Source organism: Oncorhynchus masou, unplaced genomic scaffold (assembly GCF_036934945.1).
Source record: "Oncorhynchus masou masou isolate Uvic2021 unplaced genomic scaffold, UVic_Omas_1.1 unplaced_scaffold_903, whole genome shotgun sequence".
Taxonomy (NCBI): Eukaryota; Metazoa; Chordata; class Actinopteri; order Salmoniformes; family Salmonidae; genus Oncorhynchus; species Oncorhynchus masou.
Genome location: NW_027015503.1, coordinates 233,409 through 245,210, shown reverse-complemented (window position 1 = coordinate 245,210; position 11,802 = coordinate 233,409). Strand labels below are relative to the sequence as shown.

The window sequence follows — 11,802 nt, the reverse complement described above, 5'->3', positions numbered from 1 at the left end:
TCAGGGTCAGGCTGCGAGGGGTAGGGTCAGGCTGTGAGGGTCAGGGTGTGAGGGTCAGGGTGTCAGGGTCAGGCTGTGAGGGGTAGGGTCAGGCTGTGAGGGGTAGGGTGTGAGGGTCAGGGTGTGAGGGGTAGGGTCAGGCTGTGAGGGGTAGGGTCAGGCTGTGAGGGGTAGGGTCAGGCTGTGAGGGGTAGGGTCAGGCTGTGAGGGGTAGGGTCAGGGTGTGAGGGGTAGGGTCAGGGCTGTGAGGGGTAGGGTCAGGCTGTGAGGGGTAGGGTCAGGGTGAGGGGTAGGGTCAGGGGTAGGGTCAGGCTGTGAGGGGTAGGGTCAGGCTGTGAGGGGTAGGGTCAGGGTGTGAGGGGTAGGGTCAGGCTGTGAGGGGTAGGGTGGCTGTGAGGGGGTAGGGTCAGGCTGTGAGGGGTAGGGTCAGGCTGTGAGGGTCAGGGTGTGAGGGGTAGGGTCAGGCTGTGAGGGGGGTCCAGGGTCAGGCTGTGAGGTTCGGGTCAGGCTGTGAGGGGTAGGGTCAGGCTGTGAGGGGTAGGGTCAGGCTGTGAGGGGTAGGGTCAGGCTGTGAGGGGTAGGGTCAGGCTGTGAGGGGTAGGGTCAGGCTGTGAGGTTAGGAGGGGGTAGGGTCAGGCTGTGAGGGGTAGGGTCAGGCTGTGAGGGTCAGGGTCAGGCTGTGAGGGGTAGGGTCAGGCTGTGAGGGGGGTCAGGGTCAGGCTGTGAGGGTAGGGTCAGGGTCAGGCTGTGAGGGTGCTCTGCTCACCTAGTGAGACCAGGTCTCTGGTGGTGAAGGACAGGTCCAGGGAGTTGGGTCTCTCCGGCCGCCGGCCTCCTTTAGGCTGCCTGAGTAGGGCTTCACCTCTCATGGGCACAGGGTTGGGGTCAGGTCCAGACAAGCAACCAGACACAGAACTCTCCCCCAGGGAACAGGGAGTCTCTCCACTGGTACTTCCTCCTGCTCCCTCCTCCTCTTCCTCTCCTCCTCCATCACTCTCCCCTCCCCTCCCCCAGTACCAGTCCGTTGCTGTTGTTGTTGTTGTTGTTGGGCCGTGCGTTAGAGGAGTGGACATCTGGTTGTCCTGTCTCTGCTCAGCAGGGGTTGGTGTTCATCTGGGCTGGCAGTGATCAGCCCCAGCTGGCCGTCCTCAGAGCTCTGGGGTTCGTGCTCCGAGTTAGAGTGAGCCCACCGTGCTGCTGGCGCCCCCCTGCTGGCAAGGACCCGGCCGCGTGCCCGTTCACAGAGAGGTCCCGTAGGACCAGCAGGTTGTTGGTGGCGCTGACCCGGTGAGGCTGGGAGACGGCGGTGACGTTGGACACGCCGTTGGTCTTAGCTCCGCCCTCTACCTGTCGTAGGTTGGACTTGCCACGGCGACCGAATTTAAACCTCAGAGAGGATGAGTCTTTCTTAGGCGGCTTGGTGCGGAGCAACAGGCTGGAGGGTCGTTTGGGGAGGTTTTGCTGCTTGGGGAGAGGGAACACGGTGGGGGGAGACGCCTCGGCAGCCATCTTGATGAAGGGGAAGAGCAGGGAGGAGGAGGCGGGGCTCAGCAGGTCCGGAGAACAGAACTGTTTCTGGCTGTGTTCCATCAGGTTCTCATCAGAACTCTCCTTCAGGTTCTTATCCACCTCCCTGGGGTCCAGCTTGGTGGTCTCCAGATCCTCCTGGGTCAGGGTCAGGTGGAGGTTAGGGTTGGGGTCATGACCCTGGCTGGACTCTGAGATGAAGGTCATGGTGGTGAGGGAAGAGGAGGTTCCAGCGGAGGGGTTGCCGGGGAGACGGGCGTGAGCCGCCTGCTGCCGCTCGTAGTTTATAGAGTTCCTGTTCCTCTCTCCAGCCACACCTCCATCTCTCGTCCGGCCATTCAAAGCGGAGGGGGCGTCGCTGTGTGTGCTCTTGGCCGTACCGTCCTGCTCCTCGATGTAGGACGAGGCAGGGTCAGGGCCGGACTGTGGCCCCATGCGGTTTCTGTTGGGGCCACAGACACGTTAACAACACAACAGGTACTTATCACCAAGGAGGACTACAAGGTGTGTGTGTGTGTGTCGTTGTGCAGTGCAGTTGGTATGAGTAGGTATGAGTGTAAGGTTAGGGTGTGTGTGTGTGTGTCGTTATTCAGTGCAGTGCAGCTGGTATGAGTATAAGGTTAGGGTGTGTGTGTCGTTATGCAGTGCAGCTGGTATGAGTAGGTATGAGTGTAAGGTTAGGGTGTGTGTGTCGTTGTGCAGTGCAGTTGGTATGAGTAGGTATGAGTGTAAGGTTAGGGTGTGTGTGTCGTTGTGCAGTGCAGTGCAGTTGGTATGAGTAGGTATGAGTGTAAGGTTAGGGTGTGTGTGTGTCATTATGCAGTGCAGTGCAGCTGGTATGAGTAGGTATGAGTGTAAGGTTAGGGTGTGTGTGTGTGTGTGTCGTTATGCAGTGCAGTGCAGCTGGTATGAGTATAAGGTTAGGGTGTGTGTGTGTGTGTGTGTGTGTGTGTGTGTGTGTGTGTGTGTTGTCGTTGTGCAGTGCAGTTGGTATGAGTAGGTATGAGTGTAAGGTTAGGGTGTGTGTGTGTGTGTCATTATGCAGTGCAGTGCAGCTGGTATGAGTAGGTATGAGTGTAAGGTTAGGGTGTGTGTGTGTCGTTATGCAGTGCAGCTGGTATGAGTAGGTATGAGTGTAAGGTTAGGGTGTGTGTGTGTGTGTTGTTATGCAGTGCAGTTGGTATGAGTAGGTATGAGTGTAAGGTTAGGGTGTGTGTGTGTGTGTCATTATGCAGTGCAGTGCAGCTGGTATGAGTAGGTATGAGTGTAAGGTTAGGGTGTGTGTGTGTGTTGTTATGCAGTGCAGTTGGTATGAGTAGGTATGAGTGTAAGGTTAGGGTGTGTGTGTGTTGTTATGCAGTGCAGTTGGTATGAGTAGGTATGAGTGTAAGGTTAGGGTGTGTGTGTGTGTGTTGTTATGCAGTGCAGTTGGTATGAGTAGGTATGAGTGTAAGGTTAGGGTGTGTGTGTGTGTTGTTATGCAGTGCAGTTGGTATGAGTAGGTATGAGTGTAAGGTTAGGGTGTGTGTGTGTGTGTGTCGTTATGCAGTGCAGTGCAGCTGGTATGAGTAGGTATGAGTGTAAGGTTAGGGTGTGTGTGTGTGTGTGTCGTTATGCAGTGCAGTTGGTATGAGTATAAGGTTAGGGTGTGTGTGTGTGTGTGTGTGTGTGTGTGTCAGTGCAGTGCAGCTGGTATGAGTAAGGTGTGTGTGTGTGTGTGGTACAGCTGGGTTGAGTGGAGGGTGTGTATAGTGTCTGTACCTATCATTGAACAGTGTGGTACAGTGGAGGGTGTGTATAGTGTCTGTACCTATCATTGAACAGTGTGGTACAGTGGAGGGTGTGTATCGTGTCTGTACCTATCATTGAACAGTGTGGTACAGTGGAGGGTGTTGTATTGTGTCTGTACCTATCATTGAACAGTGTGGTACAGTGGAGGGTGTGTATAGTGTCTGTACCTATCATTGAACAGTGTGGTGCAGTGGAGGGTGTTGTATAGTGTCTGTACCTATCATTGAACAGTGTGGTACAGTGGAGGGTGTGTATAGTGTCTGTACCTATCATTGAACAGTGTGGTACAGTGGAGGGTGTGTATAGTGTCTGTACCTATCATTGAACAGTGTGGTACAGTGGAGGGTGTGTATAGTGTCTGTACCTATCATTGAACAGTGTGGTACAGTGGAGGGTGTGTATAGTGTCTGTACCTATCATTGAACAGTGTGGTACAGTGGAGGGTGTGTATCGTGTCTGTACCTATCATTGAACAGTGTGGTACAGTGGAGGGTGTGTATAGTGTCTGTACCTATCATTGAACAGTGTGGTGCAGTGGAGGGTGTTGTATAGTGTCTGTACCTATCATTGAACAGTGTGGTACAGTGGAGGGTGTGTATAGTGTCTGTACCTATCATTGAACAGTGTGGTACAGTGGAGGGTGTGTATAGTGTCTGTACCTATCATTGAACAGTGTGGTGCAGTGGAGGGTGTGTATCGTGTCTGTACCTATCATTGAACAGTGTGGTACAGTGGAGGGTGTGTATAGTGTCTGTACCTATCATTGAACAGTGTGGTACAGTGGAGGGTGTGTATAGTGTCTGTACCTATCATTGAACAGTGTGGTGCAGTGGAGGGTGTGTATCGTGTCTGTACCTATCATTGAACAGTGTGGTACAGTGGAGGGTGTGTATAGTGTCTTACCTATCATTGAACAGTGTGGTACAGTGGAGGGTGTTGTATAGTGTCTTACCTATCATTGAACAGTGTGGTACAGTGGAGGGTGTGTATAGTGTCTGTACCCATCATTGAACAGTGTGGTACAGTGGAGGGTGTGTATAGTGTCTGCACCTATCATTGAACAGTGTGGTACAGTGGAGGGTGTGTATAGTGTCTTACCTATCATTGAACAGTGTGGTGCAGTGGAGGGTGTTGTATAGTGTCTTACCTATCATTGAACAGTGTGGTGCAGTGGAGGGTGTTGTATAGTGTCTTACCTATCATTGAACAGTGTGGTACAGTGGAGGGTGTGTATAGTGTCTGTACCTATCATTGAACAGTGTGGTACAGTGGAGGGTGTTGTATAGTGTCTTACCTATCATTGAACAGTGTGGTGCAGTGGAGGGTGTTGTATAGTGTCTTACCTATCATTGAACAGTGTGGTACAGTGGAGGGTGTTGTATAGTGTCTTACCTATCATTGAACAGTGTGGTGCAGTGGAGGGTGTTGTATAGTGTCTTACCTATCATTGAACAGTGTGGTACAGCTGCTACCAGTAGGGTTGAGTGTGGGGCTGACAGACTTGGACTGGTCCCAGATCAGCAGTAGTTCAGCCATGCGCTCCTCTGCACACTGAGCGGTCAGCCTGGCCTCAGCATCCTGGTCCCAACAGTCCTCCATGGTCTCCTTCAGGGACCGCACCGCCTGAGGGAAGGTTACAGAGGCTAACACACACCACACCACACCACACCACACCGCCTGGGGGAAGATTACAGAGGCTAACACATACCACACCACACCATACCACACCACACCACACCGCCTGGGGGAAGGTTACAGAGGCTAACACATACCACACCACACCATACCACACCACACCACACCGCCTGGGGGAAGGTTACAGAAGCTAACACATACCACACCATACCACACCATACCACACCACACCATACCACACCGCACCGCCTGAGGGAAGGTTACAGAGGCTAACACATACCACACCATACCACACCGCCTGAGGGAAGGTTACAGAGGCTAACACATACCACACCATACCACACCACACCACACCGCACCGCCTGAGGGAAGGTTACAGAGGCTAACACATACCACACCATACCACACCGCCTGAGGGAAGGTTACAGAGGCTAACACATACCACACCACACCATACCACACCGCACCGCCTGGGGGAAGGTTACAGAGGCTAACACATACCACACCACCATACCACAACACACAGCCTGGGGGAAGGTTACAGAGGCTAACACATACCACACCATACCATACCACACCGCCTGGGGGAAGGTTACAGAGGCTAACACATACCACACCACACCATACCACACCGCACCGCCTGGGGGAAGGTTACAGAGGCTAACACATACCATACCACACCACACCACACCGCCTGGGGGAAGGTTACAGAGGCTAACACATACCACACCACACCACACCGCACCGCACCGCCTGGGGGAAGGTTACAGAGGCTAACACATACCACACCACACCATACCGCACCGCCTGGGGGAAGGTTACAGAGGCTAACACATACCATACCACACCACACCACACCACACCGCACCGCACCGCCTGGGGGAAGGTTACAGAGGCTAACACATACCACACCATACCACACCGCACCGCCTGGGGGAAGGTTACAGAGGCTAACACATACCATACCACACCACACCACACCGCCTGGGGGAAGGTTACAGAGGCTAACACATACCACACCACACCACACCGCCTGGGGGAAGGTTACAGAGGCTAACACATACCACACCACACCACACCACACCGCCTGAGGGAAGGTTACAGAGGCTAACACATACCACACCACACCACACCGCCTGGGGGAAGGTTACAGAGGCTAACACATACCACACCACACCACACCACACCACACCGCCTGGGGGAAGGTTACAGAGGCTAACACATACCACACCATACCACACCGCCTGAGGGAAGGTTACAGAGGCTAACACATACCACACCACACCACACCACACCACACTGCCTGGGGGAAGGTTACAGAGGCTAACACATACCACACCACACCACACCACACCGCCTGGGGGAAGGTTACAGAGGCTAACACATACCACACCACACCACACCACACCGCCTGGGGGAAGGTTACAGAGGCTAACACATACCACACCACACCACACCGCCTGGGGGAAGGTTACAGAGGCTAACACATACCATACCATACCACACCGCCTGAGGGAAGGTTACAGAGGCTAACACATACCACACCATACCATACCACACCACACCGCCTGAGGGAAGGTTACAGAGGCTAACACATACCATACCACACCACACCACACCACACCGCCTGAGGGAAGGTTACAGAGGCTAACACATACCATACCACACCACACCGCCTGAGGGAAGGTTACAGAGGCTAACACACACCACACCATACCATACCACACCACACCGCCTGAGGGAAGGTTACAGAGGCTAACCCATACCACACCATACCACACCACACCACACCATACCACACCGCCTGGGGGAAGGTTACAGAGGCTAACACATACCATACCACACCACACCGCCTGGGGGAAGGTTACAGAGGCTAACACATACCATACCACACCACACCGCCTGGGGAAGGTTACAGAGGCTAACACATACCATACCACACCACCCGCCTGGGGAAGGTTACAGAGGCTAACACATACCACACCACACCGCCTGAGGGAAGGTTACAGAGGCTAACACATACCACACCATACCACACCGCCTGGGGGAAGGTTACAGAGGCTAACACATACCACACCATACCACACCACACCACACCGCCTGAGGGAAGGTTACAGAGGCTAACACATACCACACCATACCACACCACACCACACCGCCTGAGGGAAGGTTACAGAGGCTAACACATACCACACCACACCATACCATACCACACCGCCTGGGGGAAGGTTACAGAGGCTAACACATACCACACCATACCATACCACACCGCCTGAGGGAAGGTTACAGAGGCTAACACATACCATACCACACCACACCGCCTGAGGGAAGGTTACAGAGGCTAACACATACCACACCATACCGCACCGCCTGAGGGAAGGTTACAGAGGCTAACACATACCACACCATACCATACCACACCGCCTGGGGGAAGGTTACAGAGGCTAACACATACCACACCATACCACACCACACCACACCGCCTGAGGGAAGGTTACAGAGGCTAACACATACCACACCACACCACACCACACCGCCTGAGGGAAGGTTACAGAGGCTAACACATACCACACCACACCACACCGCCTGAGGGAAGGTTACAGAGGCTAACACATACCACACCACCATACCACAACACACAGCCTGGGGGAAGGTTACAGAGGCTAACACATACCACACCACCATACCACACCACACCGCCTGAGGGAAGGTTACAGAGGCTAACACATACCACACCACACCACACCGCCTGAGGGAAGGTTACAGAGGCTAACACATACCACACCACCATACCACACCACACCGCCTGGGGGAAGGTTACAGAGGCTAACACATACCACACCACACCACACCGCCTGAGGGAAGGTTACAGAGGCTAACACATACCACACCACACCATACCACACCACACCGCCTGAGGGAAGGTTACAGAGGCTAACACATACCACACCACACCACACCGCCTGAGGGAAGGTTACAGAGGCTAACACATACCACACCACACCATACCACACCACACCGCCTGGGGGAAGGTTACAGAGGCTAACACATACCACACCATACCATACCACACCACACTGCCTGGGGGAAGGTTACAGAGGCTAACACATACCACACCACACCGCCTGGGGGAAGGTTACAGAGGCTAACACATACCACACCATACCACACCACACCACACCGCCTGGGGGAAGGTTACAGAGGCTAACACATACCACACCATACCACACCACACCGCCTGGGGGAAGGTTACAGAGGCTAACACATACCACACCATACCATACCACACCACACCGCCTGAGGGAAGGTTACAGAGGCTAACACATACCACACCATACCACACCACACCGCCTGGGGGAAGTTTACAGAGGCTAACATATACCACACCATACCATACCACACCACACCGCCTGAGGGAAGATTACAGAGGCTAACACATACCACACCACACCATACCATACCACACTGCCTGGGGAAGGTTACAGAGGCTAACACATACCACACCATACCACACCGCCTGGGGGAAGGTTACAGAGGCTAACACATACCACACCATACCATACCACACCGCCTGGGGGAAGGTTACAGAGGCTAACACATACCACACCACACCACACCACACCGCCTGGGGGAAGGTTACAGAGGCTAACACATACCACACCACACCACACCGCCTGGGGGAAGGTTACAGAGGCTAACACATACCACACCATACCACACCACACCGCCTGGGGGAAGGTTACAGAGGCTAACACATACCACACCATACCATACCACACCACACCGCCTGAGGGAAGGTTACAGAGGCTAACACATACCACACCATACCACACCACACCGCCTGGGGGAAGGTTACAGAGGCTAACACATACCACACCATACCATACCACACCACACCGCCTGAGGGAAGGTTACAGAGGCTAACACATACCATACCACACCACACCGCCTGGGGGAAGGTTACAGAGGCTAACACATACCATACCACACCACACCGCCTGGGGGAAGGTTACAGAGGCTAACACATACCACACCACACCGCCTGAGGGAAGGTTACAGAGGCTAACACATACCACACCATACCACACCGCCTGGGGGAAGGTTACAGAGGCTAACACATACCACACCATACCACACCACACCACACCGCCTGAGGGAAGGTTACAGAGGCTAACACATACCACACCATACCACACCACACCACACCGCCTGAGGGAAGGTTACAGAGGCTAACACATACCACACCACACCATACCATACCACACCGCCTGGGGGAAGGTTACAGAGGCTAACACATACCACACCATACCATACCACACCGCCTGAGGGAAGGTTACAGAGGCTAACACATACCATACCACACCACACCGCCTGAGGGAAGGTTACAGAGGCTAACACATACCACACCATACCGCACCGCCTGAGGGAAGGTTACAGAGGCTAACACATACCACACCATACCATACCACACCGCCTGGGGGAAGGTTACAGAGGCTAACACATACCACACCATACCACACCACACCACACCGCCTGAGGGAAGGTTACAGAGGCTAACACATACCACACCACACCACACCGCCTGAGGGAAGGTTACAGAGGCTAACACATACCACACCACACCGCCTGAGGGAAGGTTACAGAGGCTAACACATACCACACCACCATACCACAACACACAGCCTGGGGGAAGGTTACAGAGGCTAACACATACCACACCACCATACCACACCACACCGCCTGAGGGAAGGTTACAGAGGCTAACACATACCACACCACACCACACCGCCTGAGGGAAGGTTACAGAGGCTAACACATACCACACCACCATACCACACCACACCGCCTGGGGGAAGGTTACAGAGGCTAACACATACCACACCACACCACACCGCCTGAGGGAAGGTTACAGAGGCTAACACATACCACACCACACCATACCACACCACACCGCCTGAGGGAAGGTTACAGAGGCTAACACATACCACACCACACCACACCACACCGCCTGAGGGAAGGTTACAGAGGCTAACACATACCACACCACACCATACCACACCACACCGCCTGGGGGAAGGTTACAGAGGCTAACACATACCACACCATACCATACCACACCACACTGCCTGGGGGAAGGTTACAGAGGCTAACACATACCACACCACACCGCCTGGGGGAAGGTTACAGAGGCTAACACATACCACACCACACCACACCGCCTGGGGGAAGGTTACAGAGGCTAACACATACCACACCACACCGCCTGGGGGAAGGTTACAGAGGCTAACACATACCACACCATACCACACCACACCGCCTGGGAAGGTTACAGAGGCTAACACATACCACACCATACCATACCACACCACACGCCTGAGGGAAGGTTACAGAGGCTAACACATACCACACCATACCACACCACCGCCTGGAAGTTTACAGAGGCTAACATATACCACACCATACCATACCACACCACACCGCCTGAGGAAGATTACAGAGGCCCCAACACATACCACACCACACCATACCATACCACACTGCCTGGGGGGAAGGTTACAGAGGCTAACACATACCACACCATACCACACCGCCTGGGGGGAAGGTTACAGAGGCTAACACATACCACACCATACCATACCACCCGCCTGGGGAAGGTTACAGGAGGCTAACACATACCACACCACACCACACCACACCGCCTGGGGAAGGTTACAGAGGCTAACACATACCACACCACACCACACCGCCTGAAGGTTACAGAGGCTAACACATACCACACCATACCACACCACACCGCCTGGGGAAGGTTGCAAGAGGCTAACACATACCACACCATACCATACCACACACACCGCCTGAGGGGAAGGTTACAGAGGCTAACACATACCACACCATACCACACCACACCGCCTGGGGGAAGTTTACAGAGGCTAACATATACCACACCATACCATACCACACCACACCACACCGCCTGAGGGAAGATTACAGAGGCTAACACATACCACACCACACCATACCATACCACACTGCCTGGGGGAAGGTTACAGAGGCTAACACATACCACACCATACCACACCGCCTGGGGGAAGGTTACAGAGGCTAACACATACCACACCATACCATACCACACCGCCTGGGGGAAGGTTACAGAGGCTAACACATACCACACCACACCACACCACACCGCCTGGGGGAAGGTTACAGAGGCTAACACATACCACACCATACCACACCACACCGCCTGGGGGAAGGTTACAGAGGCTAACACATACCACACCATACCATACCACACCACACCGCCTGAGGGAAGGTTACAGAGGCTAACACATACCACACCATACCACACCACACCGCCTGGGGGAAGTTTACAGAGGCTAACATATACCACACCATACCATACCACACCACACCGCCTGAGGGAAGATTACAGAGGCTAACACATACCACACCACACCATACCATACCACACTGCCTGGGGGAAGGTTACAGAGGCTAACACATACCACACCATACCACACCGCCTGGGGGAAGGTTACAGAGGCTAACACATACCACACCATACCATACCACACCGCCTGGGGGAAGGTTACAGAGGCTAACACATACCACACCACACCACACCACACCGCCTGGGGGAAGGTTACAGAGGCTAACACATACCACACCATACCACACCACCCGCCTGGGGGAAGGTTACAGAGGCCCCAACACATACCACACCATACCATACCACACCGCCTGAGGGAAGGTTACAGAGGCTAACACATACCACACCACACCACACCACACCGCCTGGGGGAAGGTTACAGAGGCTAACACACACCACACCACACCACACCGCCTGGG

At 54.1% G+C, this 11,802-nt stretch overlaps 1 pseudogene; it reads right to left on the bottom strand.

Moving 5' to 3' along the window:
• Positions 1-740: 740 nt before the first annotated feature.
• The window catches only part of LOC135538086 (uncharacterized), a 12,267-nt pseudogene continuing 1,205 nt past the window's right edge, over positions 741-11,802 (bottom strand).